Consider the following 18,481-nt stretch of genomic DNA (forward strand, 5'->3'; position numbering starts at 1 on the left):
GTCTAGAGAGACTGCCTAGCACTCGCCCCAGTTGTACAGCCGACTTTGCTAGCGATGGTTCACTGTCTACATACGCTCTCATTTTCAAAGACGACAGTTTAGCATAGCCTTCAGCTACGTCATTTACTATGACCTAGCAAGGCACTATATTCAGTTACTATAATTACTTCAAGAATGTATTCTGAACAGATAATATTGTGAATCATGTACCGTCAAGAGCGACGTTCATCATTAATGGATTTAAGTATCAAACTAATTACGTCCGCTTTCTGAACCTCACGTCAGTATGGTTCTTCCCTCCTCACGCCAGCCTGCGTGAGCTAAAACGTGTGCATTTCGGCCTCCACTCGTAACACGGTGTTGGCTCTTCTGCTAACACAAAATTTTTGAAGTTGCGTTCCGTTTTGGAGATGTTGACTCTTGAATTGCTTTGTTCTAACATGGGTCACCCCCGTTTATTTGTTGTTTTCATTTCTGTGGGACGTCAATGTGGTATCTCTCCTGATATCACTATCAATCACCTGTACTTGGAACGGTAATATATTCTTACCACATGGCTCATATTCTACACACACCAAAAAAAGTTCTGCATCACCGCAGTTCCCAGAACATCTGAAGATAGACGTTGACTGTCGATATTGTATCACAGACACAGTCCCTTTGACTTTTCAGAGATGTCACTAAAACCGCCCAAAGATGTAAACAACCATGCATGAGCAGCGCCTATTAGACAGAGGGGGTCCCACAGCCAATCAGTTCGTCATTCCACTAGGAAGGAGGTACACGGCTCGTGTTGTCTGTATTTCAACCATGCTTAGACGATCAATACCGCGGTTCGATCGCGTCCGCATTGTTACTTTCTGCCAGGAAGGGCTCCCAACAAGGGAAGTGTCCAGGCGTCTCGGAGTGAACAAAAGCGATGTTGTTCGCACGTGGAGATGGTACAGAGAGATAGGAAGTGTCGATGACGCCTCGCTCAGGCCGCCCAAGGGCTGCTACTGAAGTGGATGACCGCCGCCTACGGGTTATGGCTCGGACGAACCCTGACAACAATGCCAACATGTTGAATAATGCTTTTCGTGCAGCCACAAGACTTCGTGTTACGACTCAAACTGTGCGCAATATGCTGCATGATGCGCAACTTCAATCCCGAAGTTCATGGCGAGGTCCATCTTTGCAGCCACGATACCATGCAGAATGGTACAGATGGGTCCAGCAACACGCCGAATGGACCGCTCAGGATTGGTATCACGTTCTCTTCACCGATGAGTGTCGCATATGCCTTCAACCAGACAATCGTCAGAGACGTGTTTCGAGGCAACGCCCTAGACACAGTGTCCAGCGAGTGCAGCAATGTGGAGGTTCCCTGATGTTTTAGGGTGGCATTATGTGGACCGGACGTACGCCGCTGGTGGTTATGGAAGGCACCGTAACGACTGTACGATACGTGAATGCCTGACCTATAGTACAACCAAATTGGCGATGCCTTCATCTTCATGGACGACAATTCGCGTCTCCGTCGTGTACGTCTTGTGAATGACTTCCTTCAAGATAACGACATCGCTCGACTAGAGTGGCCGGCATATTCTCCAGACATGAACCCTTTCGAAATGCCTGGGATAGATTGAAAACGGCTGTTTATGGACGACGTGACCCACCAACCACTCTGAGGGATCTACGCCGAATCGGCGTTGAAGGGTGGGACTGGACCATCAGTGCCTTAATGTACTTGTGGATAGTATGCCACGACGAATACAGACATGCATCAATGCAAGAGGACGTGGTACTGGGTATTACAGGTACTGGTGTTTACAGCAGCATGGACCACCACCTCTGAAGGTCTCGCTGTATGGTGGTACAACATGCAATGTGTGGTTTTCATGAGCAGTAAAAAGGGCGGAAATGATGTTTATGTTGATCTCTGTTCCAGTTATCTGTACAGGTTCCGGAACTCTCGGAACAGAGATGATGCAAAACTTCTTTTGATGTGTGTATAATCAGTGTAGTGTATCACAACTGCCAAGACTGGAGAAAGGGAACAAACATTTCAGTGACCGGACGGACAGTTCATACTGTTGTGGAAAATAAATAAATAAATGGCACTAAGTAATTCGGAACACGGTTTGCCCGCCTGGCAGTCCAACAACATAACAGCTTACCCACGACGCCGTTGCTATTTTACGCTGCTCTTTATTTCTCCTCTTGTAATTGGACCGTTCACTTTTTCACTTTTCTGTTTTGCTTTTTTTCAAAATCCAGTCCACCTTCTTCCTGTTATCAGGCGTGATCTGTGTTCAGTTTTTGACGGGCTATCCCATGATCCACCTTACCACTAAATCTGAGAGGGGTGCGATGGGGAGTTTCGCTTGTGAGTAACAGGTTCATGAGAGACATTTCAATACTTCTAAAACTGGCCAAGTCGACTGTTGGTAATGTTACCATGAAGAAGAAACGTGAAGACTGAATCGCAACTATACAAAGACTAGGAGAATTCATGAACTAACGGACAGGAACCGTACAGTGTTGCGGAACATGGTTGAAAAAGATCGCAAGAAACGGGCGTAAGGAATAACTGGAGCATTTCAGAGTGCCATCGGTAGTGCAACTGGCACAATGACTGCGCGTTGGGAGTTAAAAATAATAGGGTACAACGGTCAAGGAGCTCCAGATAAACCACAGATTTCTATAATCAATGCTAAGGGACGCTTGAGGTAGTATCACTGAACACTGGACGATTGGAAACGAGTGATTAGGAGCGATGAATCACGCGATACCTTCAGGCAATCCGGTGGTAGAATTTGGTTCAAATGGCTCTGAACACTACGGGACTTAAATTCTGAGGTCATCAGTCCTCTAGAACTTAGAACTAATTAAACCTAACTAACCTAAGGACATCACACACATCCATGCCCGAGGCAGGATTCGAACCTGCGACCGTAGCGGTCGCGCGGTTCCAGACTGTAGCGCCTAGAACCGCTCGGCCACTCCAGCCGGCGGTAGAATTTAGGTTGGGCGGATGCCTAGAGAATGTTGGCTGCCTTCTTGGGTAGATGTTTACTTTTTAGCCTTTCACCATGTTTTCCGTCTAACAGGCTTCGTCAATTGAAGTTATGCATGTACATGCACTTTTTAGTTTAATACATACAGTTTTTAAGACATTTACAAATTGATATTTCTCGTTACATAATTTACATTCTAATATATATCATTACATATCTACACATCATACATAAATTAATACAGAATTTCTTCCGTGATATATTATATGCATATTAATTACAGAAGTACACGCATAATTTTTTAAAGGTCGGTACCATTAATAAAATGGTTTATTGACGATTGATAAATTGTATGCTTCAAAAGTAACTGAGCACAACTTCTGAAGTTCCTCAAATAGTGTAAGACAGCCGTTTCATTGCGTACATGTTTTCTCCCCATTTTCAGTAATATGGCCGAGCGAGGTGCCACAGTGGTTAGCACATTGGACTCGCATTGAAGACGTCGACGGTTCAAAACCGCGTCTGGCCATCCAGGTTTAGATTTTCCTTGGTTTCCCTAAACCACCTCAGACGAATTCTGGGATAGTTCCTTCGAAAGGGCACGGCCGATTTCCTTCCCCCATCCTTCCCTAGTGTGAGCTTGTGGTCCGCCTCTAATGACCTAGTTTTCGACTGGACGTTAAACACTAATCTCCTCCTCCTCCAGTAATATAAAACAACTGCTTCTATTTCTGTTTTTTACCCGTTGTTACCAGTCATCTAGGGCCGTTCGAGACACGTTCATCAACTGCCACCTGACACCCACTATTGAGTGTAGGTTGCCACTACACTTCTCCATTCACTGTGGTCTTCAGTTATAGAAGTCTATGTTGCTCGTAGCCGGCCGAAGTGGCCGTGCGGTTAAAGGCGCTGCAGTCTGGAACCGCAAGACCGCTACGGTCGCAGGTTCGAATCCTGCCTCGGGCATGGATGTTTGTGATGTCCTTAGGTTAGTTAGGTTTAATTAGTTCTAAGTTCTAGGGGACTAATGACCTCAGCAGTTGAGTCCCATAGTGCTCAGAGCCATTTTTTTTTATGTTGCTCGTACATGTTTTCTTATTTCACCAATCCATTTACTGATAGACTGTATCCTTAGTCTTTGCTTGCCTTTTGGAATCCATTGAAGAGCATCCTTGTTCCCACTAACCACCAATTTTACCTGGGGCTATAAATCTCACCGCCGTAATTTCATTTTCACTGTAGTTACACTTATCTCTATCGTCCCAGTCTGTATCCTAATACATTATTGTAGTGCAGGCAGAGAAGTATGGAGGATGCAATATTACGATATGCGTCTGATTTCTGTGGTTAGGGTACAGTCCTCTTATTGCGTTCAAGAAAAAAAAACTCTAAATGCGGAAAGATATGAACACGTTAGACAACGCAATGTGCTGTGTGTGGGAGGGGAACGGTACAGAAATACTGTGCGACATGCCACAAAACACTATTTGTGAGGCAATGGTTCAAGGATTCTAACATTCCTAAAATGGACTGGCCTGTGCAGAGTCCCGGCTTTAACTCAGTGGAATACATTTAGGATGTGTTGGAACGGCGACCCACTTGTCCAACATCACTACCTTCTCTGAATCAGGCTCGTGAGGAAGATTGGGCCACCATTACTATACGGACAAGCAGACACCTCGTTCCCCCGCAGAGTTCAGCCCTCATACAGGCGAAAGGTGGACACACACCATATCAGTGTCCGCTAATGGATGTCCAGACACTTTCGATCACATAGTGCACCTGTGTTTGCGATGAGGATGATATTTGGTTTGCGGGATGCTCAATTGCGTGGTTATCAGCGCTCGTACAATTATCCAGTGTTTACACAGTCAAGTCTCGCCACTTTCACGAATGATGACAACACAAACACCCAGGCCCTGGGCGGAGAAAATCGACCCGGCCGGGAATCGAACCCGGGACCCCATGATCTAGAAGCAGCGACGCTAGCCACTAGACCACGAGCTGCGGACGTGCACGTGTGGACTCAAGAACCGTTATACGGAATGTGCTGCTGTCAATTTCGCAGAGTTTGAGTCGCAGAGGACCCGTGTTTGTGTCGTGTGCAGGGGGTCGGTGCGCGCTTAGCAGACTAGTTGCCTGCGGCCACCTGCTGAATGGCTGGAGGCGAGGTACAGAGCTAGTAGCTTGCTAGCTAGCTGGCGCGCGCCAACAGGTTTATTTAGGCGTCCGCTGCCGCTGCCGGCGCGTTAATGAGCCCGCGGCTCTGCCCGGCTCTCGCCTGGGCGCGCGCATTTGTATTCTATTTGCGTGGCTAATAGCGGCGCGCCGGCTATTCCTGGCGTTCTGCCCGACACCGCCGCTGCCGTCCTGTTGTTGTCTCCTCTCTCCTCTCCTCCTCTCCTGTCGCACCGTGTCGCTGTCTGCCCTGCTAACGATGCCACCTCGCGAAACAAATGTCCGCCGCGCACCGCCTGTTAGCAGGCGCGTAGCCACTCGTGTGTGTTGCCTCCCTCCCTTCTCTCCCCTCCCCCCCTCCCCGCTCCCCCCTCCCCCCTCCCCCCCCACACACGCAGAGAGCGAGAGAGAGAGAGAGAGAGAGAGAGAGAGAGACGGTGATTTTGATGATTTTGTTAAATGGGGAGAGGAGGAGGAGATTACTGTTTAACGTCCCGTCGACAACGAGGTCATTAGAGACGGAGTACAAGCTTGGATTAGGGAAGGATGCGGAAGGAAATCGGCCGTGCCCTTGCTAAGGAACCATCCCGGCATTTGCCTGAAGCGATTTAGGGAAATCACGGAAAACCTAAATCAGGATGGCCGGACGCGGGATTGAACCGTCGTCCTCCCGAATGCGAGTCCAGTGTGCTAACCACTGCGTCACCTCGCTCTGTGATAAATGGGGAGAAACTGCAAGAAACGATCTCTGAAATAAGGAGAAAAAGAAGTCATATGGACGGAACGGGAATGCGTTCCAGGGGCGGTCTATCCACTTGAAGGTGAAGATAAGATCTTAGACAGTTTAAGGTCTCTGATACACTGCCGAAAAAAAAAAAAAAATCTACGCCTGGAAAGACGACGTCGAATTTGATCCGATGATGACATATGCAGACTGGGAGATAGTAGATGTACTGTTAATACGAAGGTCACTCCAAAAGAAATGCACACATTTATGTAAAAATACAGTTTTCATTCTGCATGTGTGAAAGATTTACAGTGTGTAGATACATCCTTCTCTCTGGTTTTCAAACTTAGTTCAACCTGTTCCCGTAAGTGGCGCCGTCACAGCATATCTTCAAGATGGCTGCTACACTTGACGTTCGTCAGAAGCAACGTGCGCTCATAGAATTCCTGTGCTGTGAAAACGAGACAGTGGGGAACTTCCACAAGAGGTTCAAAAAGGTGTACGGAGATGATGCTGTCGATCGCAGTACAGTTAGTCGGTGGGCAAGCAGGTTACGTAATGAAAGCTGGCACGGCAATATTGAGGATTGTCCTCGCAGCGGCAGGCCTCGTACTGCACACACTCCGAACAATGTGCAGAGTGTTTTCGAATTGGTGACTGCTGACAGACGCATCACAGTGAACGAACTGTCACGCTACGTTGGGATAGGGGAAGGAAGTGTTTGCAGAATACTGAAAGTGTTAGCGTTAAAAAAGGTTTGTGCCAGGTGGGTTCCCAGGATGTTGACAGTGCCTCACAAAGAAACAAGAAAAACGGTATGTAGCGAACTTTTGGAACAGTACGAGAATGGTGGAGATTAATTTCTTGGAAGAATTTCGACAGGTGAGGAAACATGGCTCCATCATTTTTCACCAGAGACGAAGAGGCAATCAATGGAGTGGCATCATGCAAATTCACCCAAGAAAAAAATTCAAAACCACGCCTTCTGCAGGGAAAGGTATGGCTACGGTGTTTTTCGATTCCGAAGGACTCTTGCTTGTGGACATCATGCCAAGTGAAACCACCATAAATTCTGATGCATGTGTGATGACACTCAAGAAACTTCAAGCTCGACTGAGTCGTGTTCGACCACATCGGCAAAAGCAGGATGTTTTGCTGTTGCGCAACAATGCACGGCCACATGTGAGTCAAAAAACCATTGAAGCGATCACAAAACTCGGATGGACAACACTGAAACACCCGCCTTACAGTCCTGACCTGGCTCCATGGGACTATCATCTCTTTGGGAAACTGAAAAACTCTTCGTGGAACAAGGTTTGGAGACGATGACTCCCTTGTGCACGCTGCCAAACAGTGGCTCCAACAGATTGGTCCAGAATTTTACCGTGCGGGTATACAGGCGCTGGTTCCAAGACGGCGTAAGGCAGTTGAGAGGGATGGAAATTATGTGGAGAAATGAAAATATTGTTCCTAAAGGATGTATCTACACACTGTAAAACTTTCAAACATGTAGAATAAAAAATGGAATTTTTAAAAAATAGTGTGCGTTTCTTTTGGAGTGACCCTCGAACTTTTAACGTCGGCCGCCAACAGATAGCATAGTGGCGTTGCTTCCAGAGTGCTGTCTGGGGCTGCCCTTCAACAGGGAATATTCACAGCCAGAAGGCTCAATGTGGTGCGAACGTGTGAAGCAAGCAGGCAAACATGCCACAGAGGCGCATTCGTCCTTCCTACAGCCAACTGGAGGAGTTTGAAAGGCGTCTAATTGTGGCTTTTTTGTGGTGGAATCGTCCTGTCGAAGAATTGCCACACAAACTGGATGTGCTGCGTCAGTTGTGCGACGACGCTGGTATCAATAGTCACGTGAACATTTTCACACACGTAGACGAAGTTCTGGACGTCCGCACAGCACAGGCGCCCGCCAGAATCGTCGTATCGTAACGGCAGCTGTGGCAGATCGTACAGCTACCACAACACAGATAAGAGGGCTAGTGAAGCGGGGTGTATCAATGCGGAGTTTTGCGAAGAAGTTATTGGCAGTGAGACTACGGGTACGCACGTCTCTACCCGTCTTCCACTCTCACCACAGCAGCATTCGGAGGATCACTTAGGAGACTGAATGGCGCAATGTGGTGTTCAGCGATGAAACCAGCTTCTGCCTGCACGCAAGTGCTGGTTGTAAGTGCGTACGACGTAGACCTGGTGAGCGCGCTGCCTCGTAGAGTGCATTCGTTCCAGACACAGTGGCCCTTCCCCAGGCCTTATGGTCTTGTGGGTGTGGTAAGCTACAACTCTCGTTCACCTTTGGTGTTTCTGGAGGGGGCGCTAATCAGCGCTAGGTACGTGCTGAATGTTGTTAAACCAGTTATTTAGCCGTTCTAGCAGTAGGAAGGATAATGCTCGTCCACACACTGTTCGTGAAACTGAACGTGCTCTGCAAGTCGTGCAGCAGCATCCGTGACGAGCACGCTCTCCGAACTTGTCCCCAGTAGAGGAGGTGTGAGATATGATGGGATGGCAAGTGACTTGTGCGGCTCGTCAACCAATGACTCTTCCATCTACAATTCGATAACATTTCCCAGGACAGTTTTCGCTGTCTGTACGATCGACTGGATGCCAGGATCAGCGTCTACATCTATATCCATACTCCGCAAGCCACCTGACGGTGTGTGGCGGAGGGTACCTTGAGTACCTCTATCGGTTCTCCCTTCTATTCCAGTCTCGTATTGTTCGTGGAAAGGAGGATTGTCGGTAAGCTTCTGTGTGGGCTCTAATCTCTCTGATTTTATCCTCATGGTCTGTTCGCGAGATATACGTAGGAGGGAGCAATTTACTGCTTGACTCCTCGGTGAAGGTATGTTCTCGAAACTCCTGCAGAGTCTTCCACTGGAGTTTATCTATCATCTCCGTAACGCTTTCGCGATTACTAAATGATCCTGTAACGAAGCGCGCTGCTCTCCGTTGGATCTTCTCTATCTCTTCTATCAACCCTATCTGGTACGAATCCCACACTGATGAGCAGTATTCACACAGAGGGCGAACAAGCGTACTGTAACCTACTTCCTTTGTTTTCGGATTGCATTTCCTTAGGATTCTTCCAGTGAATCTGTCTGGCATCTGCTTTACCGACGATTAATTTTATATGGTTATTCCATTTTAAATCACTCCTAATGCCTACTCCCAGATAATTTATGTAATTAACTGCTTCCAGTAGCTGACCTGCTATCGTGTAGCTAAATGATAATGGATCTTTCTTTCTTTCTATGTATTCGCAGCACATTACACTTGTCTACATTGAGATTCAATTGCCATTCCCTGCGCCACGCGTCAATTCGCTGCACATCCTCCTGCATTTCAGTACAATTTTCCATTGTTACAACCTCTCGATACACCACAGCATCATCTGCAAAAAGCCTCAGTGAACTTCCGATGTCATCCACAAGGTCATTTATTTATATTGTGAATAGAAACGGTCCTATGACACTCCCCTGCGGCACACTTACTTCGGAAGACTTCTCTCCATTGAGAATGACATGCTGCGTTCTGTTATCTAGGAACTCTTCAATCCAATCACACAATTGGTCTGATAGTCCATATGCTCTTACTTTGTTCATTAAACGACTGTGGGGAACTGTATCGAACGCCTTGCGGAATTCAAGAAACACGGCATCTACCTGTGAACTCGTGTCTATGGCCCTCTTGAGTCTCGTGGACGAATAGCGCGAGCTCGGTTTCACACGATCGTCTTTTTCGAAACCCATGGTGATTCCTACAGAGTAGATTACTAGCCTCCAGAAAAGTCATTATACTCAAACATAATACCTGTTCCAAAATTCTACAACTGATCGACGTTAAAGATATAGGTCAATAGTTCTGCACATCTGTTCGACGTCCCGCCTGTGCAGACTATACCAAGTATTAAAGTGGGTGTTTCAGCATGGCTCGACACCTGGTGCCTAAGAACCTCTTGTACTATTGATCTGTAAAAGTAATAATTTCGTGTGCACTGTTGCAACAGTAAATCTTGACTGAGCTGGAAACCTCTAAAAGGCAGTACTATTTTTTTTTACGGTAGTGTAGTTAGCACACATCAGAAGACGACTAGGCAGTTGGCAATTTTCTGTCTGTGTAAAAGTGTTTCACACCCACACTCCAGAGAGCAGTAATGTTGTCCATGACGACGACGGGCTCACACTTGCGTACTAAGGGCATCCGCCTCACTGCTGTTGCCGATTCACAGTGTCACGGACGTGTCTCGTGTAGCGCAGCGCTGAGCGGCGACGGCTTACAAGGGAACCTCCCCATCGCACCCCCCTCAAATTTGGTTACAATTTGGCACAGTGTGGAACTATGAAAAAATAAGCAAAATATACAAACTGAATAGTCCACATAGGCAACATCAAGGATAATGTGGGCTCAGGAGCGCCGTGGTCCCGTGGTTAGCGTGAGTAGCTGCGAAACTAGAGGTCCTTGGTTCAAGTCTTCCCTCAAGCGAAAAGTTTTAACTTTCATTTTCAGACAATTGATAGTTCAGGCACTCACACATAATCGATTTCGCTCTCCAAAATCCCAGGACATGTTCAGATTTGCTTGGACATATGCAGGATTTGACGGTCTACACACGGAAAAATTTGAAAACGTTAAAAACATATGTTTTGATAGAGCACAGAGAAAACTGTGCGACTGTGAAACTGTTGCATTCATTTGTTGCAGTTAATGTGACACACTTATGTTTTAATCACTATTTTGGGAGTGATTATCACATCCACAAGAAAACCTAAATCGGGGAAGGTAGAAGAATCTTTTTACCCATTCGCCAAGTGTGCAAATTAGGTGGGTCTACAACATATTCCTGTCATGTGACGCACATGCCGTCACCAATGTCGTATATAATATATCAGACGTGTTTTCCTGGATCAAATGTTTTCGGTTCCCACTGGAGAGGCACGTCCTTTCGTCTACTAATCGCACGGTTTTGCGGTGCGGTCGCAAAACACAGACACTTAACTTATTACAGTGAACAGAGACGTCAATGAACGAACGGACAGATCATAACTTTGCAAAAATAAAGTCAGTAAACTTTTCGCTCGAGGGTAGACTTGAACCAGGAACCTCTCGCTCCGCAGCTGCTCACGCTAAGGACCACGGTGCTCCTGTGCCTACATTATCCTAGATGTTGCATATGTTGCCCATGGACTACTCAGTTCGTATATTTTGCTTATTTTTTCATAGTTCCACACAACTTCTTCCTGTTTTCTCGACTGATCTGTGTTCAGTTTTTCAAGGCCTGTCACCTGTGCCAAATTATAACTAAATCTGAGGGGGGTGCTATGGGGAGGTTCCCTTGTTAGTATACCAACCAGGAACAGGTGTACCTGTTCTTCGAATTCAGACAGTCAAATGACAGTGATCGGGCAGCAACACGACTATACCGGGGAAGGTGTCTATCCCCGCCAACAGCAACTTGAATATTAACTGTTTGCAACAGTGTTTCGTCCTTTGTGTGGCACAGGCTCACTTATGGGAACAAATGGGATAACTTCATACCAAACATAACTGTACTTGAGAAGACGAATAGTAGACTGCAGAAGTCACCGTAATTTGCCACCAGCTCTGATAGATAGCTGATCTCCTGCAAGTGAGAAACGAGCCTTCCTCGACAATTTTTTTTTATAGTGAAGGAAGCACAGATTACTTGGTGCTCTCCTGAAGCGCTATGAGGATCAGTTAAAGAGGAACCTAAAGAAACTTTCTGGCAAATTAAAACTGTGTGCCGGACCGAGACTCGAACTCGGGACCTTTGCCTTTCGTGGGCAAGTGCTCTACCATCTGAGCTACCCAAGCACGACTCACGACCCGTCCTCACAGATTCAATTGCGCCAGTACCTCGTCTCCTATCTTCCAAACTTAGCAGAAGCTCTTCTGCATACCTTGCAGACTAGCACTCCTGGAAGAAAGGATATTGCGGAGACATGGCTTAGCTAAAACCTGGAGATGTTTCCAGAATGGTAAAGGTCCCGAGTTCGAGTCTCGGTCCGGCACACAGTTTTAATTTGCCAGGAAGTTTCATATCGGCGTACACTCCGCTGCAGAGTGAAAATCTCATTCTGGAAACATCCCCCAGGCTGTGGCTAAGCCATGTCTCCGCAATATCCTTTCTTCCTGGAGTGCTAGTTCTGCAAGGTATGCAGAAGAGCTTCTGTGAAGTTTGGAAGGTAGGAGACGAGGTACTGGCAGAATCGGATCTGTGAGGACGGGTCGTGAGTCGTGCGTCGTGCTTGGGTAACTCAGATGGAAAAGCACTTGCTCACGAAAGGCAAAGGTTCCTAGTTCGAGTCACGGTCTGGCACACAATTTTAATTTGCTAGAAAGTTTTATATCTTATTCAGGAACCTAAAGAGTCTAAACGCTGGCCCGAGAAATTGGTACACTGAATTACATTTTGAGCAGGAACGTAGAAAACTGGAAAATGAGAAAGACCAGAGACCATAAGTTAGTCAGGCCCAGCCATGCTCTCCGTACTCTATTATGCGGCCGCATGTTTTATGCCAGGATTGCTCTGCTAAGCCATAAAACGCACATCCGCACTTGAAATGCGATGCCCAGTAAAGGAAGTAGAAGAGAGAAATGAAAACTCGGATACGAGCATCATCAGACAACTACGTAAGTCTCAGAAGTTCTCGTCGTTGTTATACTCAGGCTACTTCACGTTCCTTTAACAGTTAAAGTATTTCATTAACACTTCGAGATATTGAAACAGTGTTGGGCAAGTGAGACACCTCAAAGAGCTGGCTGGTTCTCTGTGTTGTTACACATGTAATTTTGATAGCTACCTTGACACCGAATCACTTTCCCGTTTATGCCATCTTATTTTTGCATTCATTCTCTGAAAACTGTTTCTCTGATTGTCACTGTCATCGTCGCTGGGCGAGATATAAGTAGGAGAATCCTGATCCTCGACTCTTCTTGGAATACACGTGTTAGGAACTTTTAACTCAACAACGCACAACACCAGTCCTGTAGAGTCTCTTGCCCACACTGATGAAACACATTCATGAAACACTGCATGGCTGTTCTCCGCATCACATCCGTTTCTCGTTAATTCAGTCTGGTGAAATTAGCAGACCGACGGATAATTCTAAATTGAAGGGGATCACTGCTGTCGGCTGTAGCGGGACATTACACGGAATCAGCGGCGACGAATGAAAATGTGTACCTGACTGGGATTCGAACCCGGGATCTCCTGCTTCCTAGGCAAGTACGTTAACCACTGCGCCATCCGAGAGACAGCGTTATCCCAACTAGGCGGACTATCTCTGCACGCCTCGCGTTCGATCCACATTTCTACCGAGCGCCACCTATCTGCAGTCCCTGTCCATTATACTCCCATTCGCCACTTTGAAATTCACACAGGAGGTCATATGTATTTGTGCATCCGCACTGAAAAAGGTGGATCCATTGCCCTGCTAGGCATATCAATTATATGAATGCGTGGTGTCTGTTCTTTCGCACATGTCGAATAGAACACGTACCACACTTTTCATATCAAGGATAATTCTCCGAAACGGATCTGCTGGGAACTTTGCAGGCGTAGTTCTTTGTGTGTGAACTAAAGTTTTTCGGATTCTTTAAATGAGTTCCTCTGACTTCAGCCTTCTGCACGAATGATTCATATAATCGCTCTTCAAATTATTTCAGTTGAAGCCCCTTTGGATAAAAATCGAAGGGGGAGGGGAATAGCATGTACGAAGTTGTCAAAATAAAAGTAACCCAGAAAATATTTGCCAACGGCCCTGCCGCAGTGGTAACACCGGTTCCCGTCAGATCACCGGAGTTAAACGCTGTCGGGCTGGGATAGCACTTGGATGGGTGACCATCCGGTCTGCCGAGCGCTGCTGGCAAGCATGATGCACTCAGTCTTTGTGAGGTAAACTGAGGAGCTACTTGATTGAGAAGTAGCGTCTCCGGTCCCGGAAACTGATATACGGCCGGGAGAGCAGTGTGCTGATCAGATGCCGCTCCATATCCGCATCCAGTGACGCCTGCGGGCTGAGGATGAAACGGCGGCCGGTCGGTACTGTTGGGCCTTCCAAGGATGCTAGAAATGGCCGCGTTTGACTTCGATTCAGCTCTGTGCTCAGTTTATCAAACTGTGACCCACACGTAGGTGCTCTGTGCGAGGGATACCAGAAATAGCATTTCCATTGTTATGGTTTAGCTCTTCCTGTGTGTGTGTGTGTGTGTGTGTGTGTGTGTGTGTGTGTGTGTGTGTGTCTGTGTGGAGTATTTGAGTACACATGACCCTTCAGTTTAGCCCACAGGTAAAAATTACGGTGGACAGGTGAGGCGATCGAAGTGGTGAGGAAAGTAAACTGCCTATGCTGATTGCCTTCTCATTACCGAACGCATAATGCATTCGCGACGATGTTGCCAAATAGATGCTCTGTCAAGCTGAAAATAACCATTCGACCGTTCATCTTCTGTCAGTTCATCTACATATGGATTAAACAGTTCCTGGACATAAAGGTTAGCATTAACAGTGTGGTGAAAGAATTGTGTTACTGTGCGGACGCTAGACATCGTGCGCCGTATACCAACCTTGAGATCATGCAACGGCTCTTCAAAATACCGATGGGGACTTTCTGGTGCGTAATGACGCATGTATTGTGAGTTCACATTCCCCGACAGGCCGAACCAGACATCCTCTGAAGAAATGGAAAAACTAAGGACCTCAGTAACAACCAGCAGACGTGTGACAGTGACGGGTTGGGGCATGAAATCACGGTGCCCTCCATTTCTCCTGTTTGTTAACAAGGGACAATTCGGCGTCAGTCTTATAAGTAATAGGTTGAGGCATTCGTTCGTAGTGATTTTGCTGGTATTCCGGTTGCCAAGTATTTATTTTTCCATTGTCATTTTTTATTTGTAGTTCACGCTTGCCATATGAGATGACGTATTTTGTCGTTTGCAGATAGAGGATCTGTGGACGCTAGAAAAAGGAGTGGCAAATGGAGAAATTGGAACATTTCTGACATAGCGAGTTTGTTTTTATTTTAGTTTGTTTACAAAACAAATATTTCCGACATACTCTTCTGTTCGAGTTCAGTAGAATGATGATAGCAGTGGAGGAAGCCAGAAACATTTGCGCCGTGTAATGGAATAATGACCTTGGAAAGGGCACGACAAAAAATGGTTTTCTCGCTTGAAAGAGGATCATTCTGACATTAGTGACTCTCCACGTTCAGGGAGACCTTCGGATTTGATGAAGATCATTAATCCACAGTGATCCACTTCAATGTACTCGAGAACTGAGAAAAACGGTGAGCTGTGATCATTCCACCATCGTGAGACATTTGCATGCAAACTGTGAAAGGTTCAAGAATAGGGTTTAGGGACACCGAATGCTCTAAGCCAAAATTACAAAAATCAGCTGGTGGCCAAATTGCGTCTCTGTTTGCTGATCATCAATTGGCTCGTGAACAGCACCGACCATTCCTGTCTTCACTGACGACGAAAAATAGTGTCTTTATGGTAAAATAAGGAAAAGAAATGGATGGCTTAGCCCAAACAAAGCAGTAAGTCCCCGTAAAAAGGCCGGCGCTTATCCACGAGAGATATTTTTATGCATCTAGTGGGACAGCGACTCTGTGGTGTACTAGAAATTGCTTTTCCAAGGTGTAACCATCACTGATGACATTTATTGGCGACAAGTGAGTCGTCTAGCAGCCGCAATCCAAGAGCAACGACTCTGAAGACTGTGAAGTAATGCTACTCCACGATAGCACCCGCCCGCATTCTGATAGAATGTCAAACGTCATGCAGCAGCTGGGTCGGAAATTTATTCTGCATCCAGTTGATCTTGTGCCCTCAGACACCTCTTCCTATCTCTATCGAACAGCCTTCAGGGAACTTCCTTTCCGGGTGAAAATAGGCTCCGTGCCTGGCTCAGCGCATTCTTCGCGTCAAAATCAACGTGATTTCTACAGCCGCGGAATCGAAAAGCTACCCTGAAACGTCCCCTTTGAAAAATTTATCAATTACTGTACTGGTTAACCCCTTACGTTATATGATTTTCAAACAGCTTATTCTGATCATCACTAAACGGACACTCAAGATTTTTAGCGCAACGCAATCTGACTTCCAAAAATACGTACAAAAGAATGGCCCTGACTAACAATAACCTATACCTTACATGAATCACTTACCTCATAAAGATCTTCGTTACTCGAACTACTGCAATACAGCGAGCGCCAATACTGCCAGCTAAATATAAGATTCTAACTACTGAAGGCACTAACTACTGATAGGCATAGTTAGCAAATGAAAGATTTGATAGAGAACAAACAATGTATTTACCTTAATAATGTTCAAAAGTTATATATATATATATAGAGTTCATGACATCCAATCTTACAAATTTCCTTTTTCTGATGGACACACGTCCAGATCGTCCGCTCTCAAAACTCTGCCATCTCCCTCCCCACATCCTCCACTGCTGGCGGCTCACCTCCAACGCGCTGTTCACATCCAACTGCCCAACACTACAATAGCGACTATTCCAAAAATGCCAACCAGCCACAGACTGCACAACCAGTGATTTTCATACAGAGCGCTACGTGACGTTACCAACATAAAACCCTAAACAGCCTACTTACAACCCCAGCGTTATAAGATTGTTGTAAATGATGAAGGAGAATATATTACTGATGAGTAAAGTGTCAGATATGTGTATCTGCTGTGTTTATTAAACTAGCGGAAAAACGCTACTAACTTACGCACTAATCTAATACTTTTCAGGCCAGATTTATTTCGCTAAACCTGCATTAGGAAGGAAAATGAAATGTTTCGGCATATAGTATTATTAAGTGACTGCGTTCTCTCTACAGATATTCGCAGTTTTTACGAATTCTCAGCGATAAAAGCCAACTATCGAAATCCTCTTTTGGGAAGACTGGCGAGTTGGTGTTAGAGCGTGTCTAGCCCCCAATTCTCTGCTGACGCGAATCAAAGACGAGTTTACAATTAATGAGAAAGAGATTAGGTCGTTTGTCACGAAATCAAGAGAAGCTCGCATACCGAGCAGGACGGGCCTGGTGCACAAAGCTGTCTACGACATAGTGGCCTTAATAATAGAGACTGTCACCTTGCACACTGCCCCGTGAGTTGGAGTTGGCACCGCAGCGCGAAAATGATATATTACAGTCCTTCCGAGAGACCTCGGCAGTAAAGATCGGCCAACAGGCGACTGCTAAATAAAGCGCGGAGGAACGCAGGAGTGGAAGGCATTTCCCGGAGGCCCTGCTGTCAGCGCGGCACCGCCTGCTGTGTTGTGGAGCGGTTCCGCCAGCTGGCAGCGACTCACCGTGCCGGGCCCAGCTGACGAGGTATGCAGGCCAAAGAGAGAGTCCAGCCTCCAGGCGGCGGTCAAAAGCGTAGGGGACGAAGAATTTCTTCTAGACAACCGTAGGTACGGAATGCACCCTTCTGCAGCTCTGGCCGTAAAACAACGGACAACCGCGCGAATGTTTGTCCGGGAAGAGAACGTGTTTGGGTGTGCGTATCAGCGAGGTTTCGTCTGACTAATTTTTTGCTGTATTTCTCGAGATTATTAGCATTATTATTTTATTATTTTATTATTATTATTATTATTATTATTATTATTATTATTTTGTTGTTGTTGTTGTTGTGGTCTTCAGTCTTGAGACAGGTTTGATGCAGCTCTCCGTGCTACTCTATCCTGTGCAAGCTTCTTCATCTCCCAGTACCTACTACAGCCTACATCCTTCTGAATCTGCTTGGTGTATTCATCTCTTGGTCTCCCTCTGCGATTTTTACCCTCCACGCTCCCCTCCAATACTAAATTGGTGATCCCTTGATGACTAAGAACATGTCCTACCAACCGATCCTTTGTTCTTGTCAAGTTGTGCCATAAAGTCCTCTTCTCCCCAATTCTATTCAATACCTCCTCATTAGTTATGTCATCTACCCATTTAATCTTCAGCATTCTTCTGTAGCACCACATTTCGAAAGCTTCTATTCTCTTGTTGTCCAAACTACTTATTGTCCATGTTTCACTTCCATACATGGATGGCTACACTCCATACAAATACTTTCAGAAACGACTTCCTGACACTTAAATCTACACTCGATGTTAACAAATTTCTCTTCTTCAGAAACGATTTCCTTGCCATTGCCAGTCTACATTTTATATCCTCTCTACTTCGACCATCATCAGTTATTTTGCTCCCCAAATAGCAAAACTCCTTTACTACTTTAAGTGTCTCATTTCCTAATCTAATTCCCTCAGCATCACCCGACTTAATTCGACTACATTCCGTTATCCTCGTTTTGCTTTTGTTGATGTTCATCTTATATCCTCCTTTCAAGACCCTGTCCATTCCGCTCAGCTGCTCTTCCAAGTCCTTTGCTGTCTCTGACAGAATTACAATGTCATCGGCGAACCTCAAAGTTTTTATTTCTTCTCCATGGATTTTAATACCTACTCCGAATATTTCTTTTGTTTCCTTTACTGCTTGCTCAATGTACAGATTGAATAACATCGGGGAGAGGCTACAAC

The 18,481-nt window shown here is 46.0% G+C and overlaps 1 protein-coding gene and 1 pseudogene across 1 annotated transcript in view; both read left to right on the top strand.

Annotated features, from left to right (window-relative positions):
• LOC126251999 (netrin-1-like) overlaps nt 1–18,481 on the top strand; it is a 338,660-nt gene that overhangs the window by 224,750 nt on the left and 95,429 nt on the right. The gene's annotated exons all lie outside the window — the stretch shown is intronic.
• Nucleotides 13,688–13,805, top strand: LOC126254188 (5S ribosomal RNA; annotated as a pseudogene).

Source organism: Schistocerca nitens, chromosome 4, assembly GCF_023898315.1.
Source record: "Schistocerca nitens isolate TAMUIC-IGC-003100 chromosome 4, iqSchNite1.1, whole genome shotgun sequence".
NCBI lineage: Eukaryota > Metazoa > Arthropoda > Insecta > Orthoptera > Acrididae > Schistocerca > Schistocerca nitens.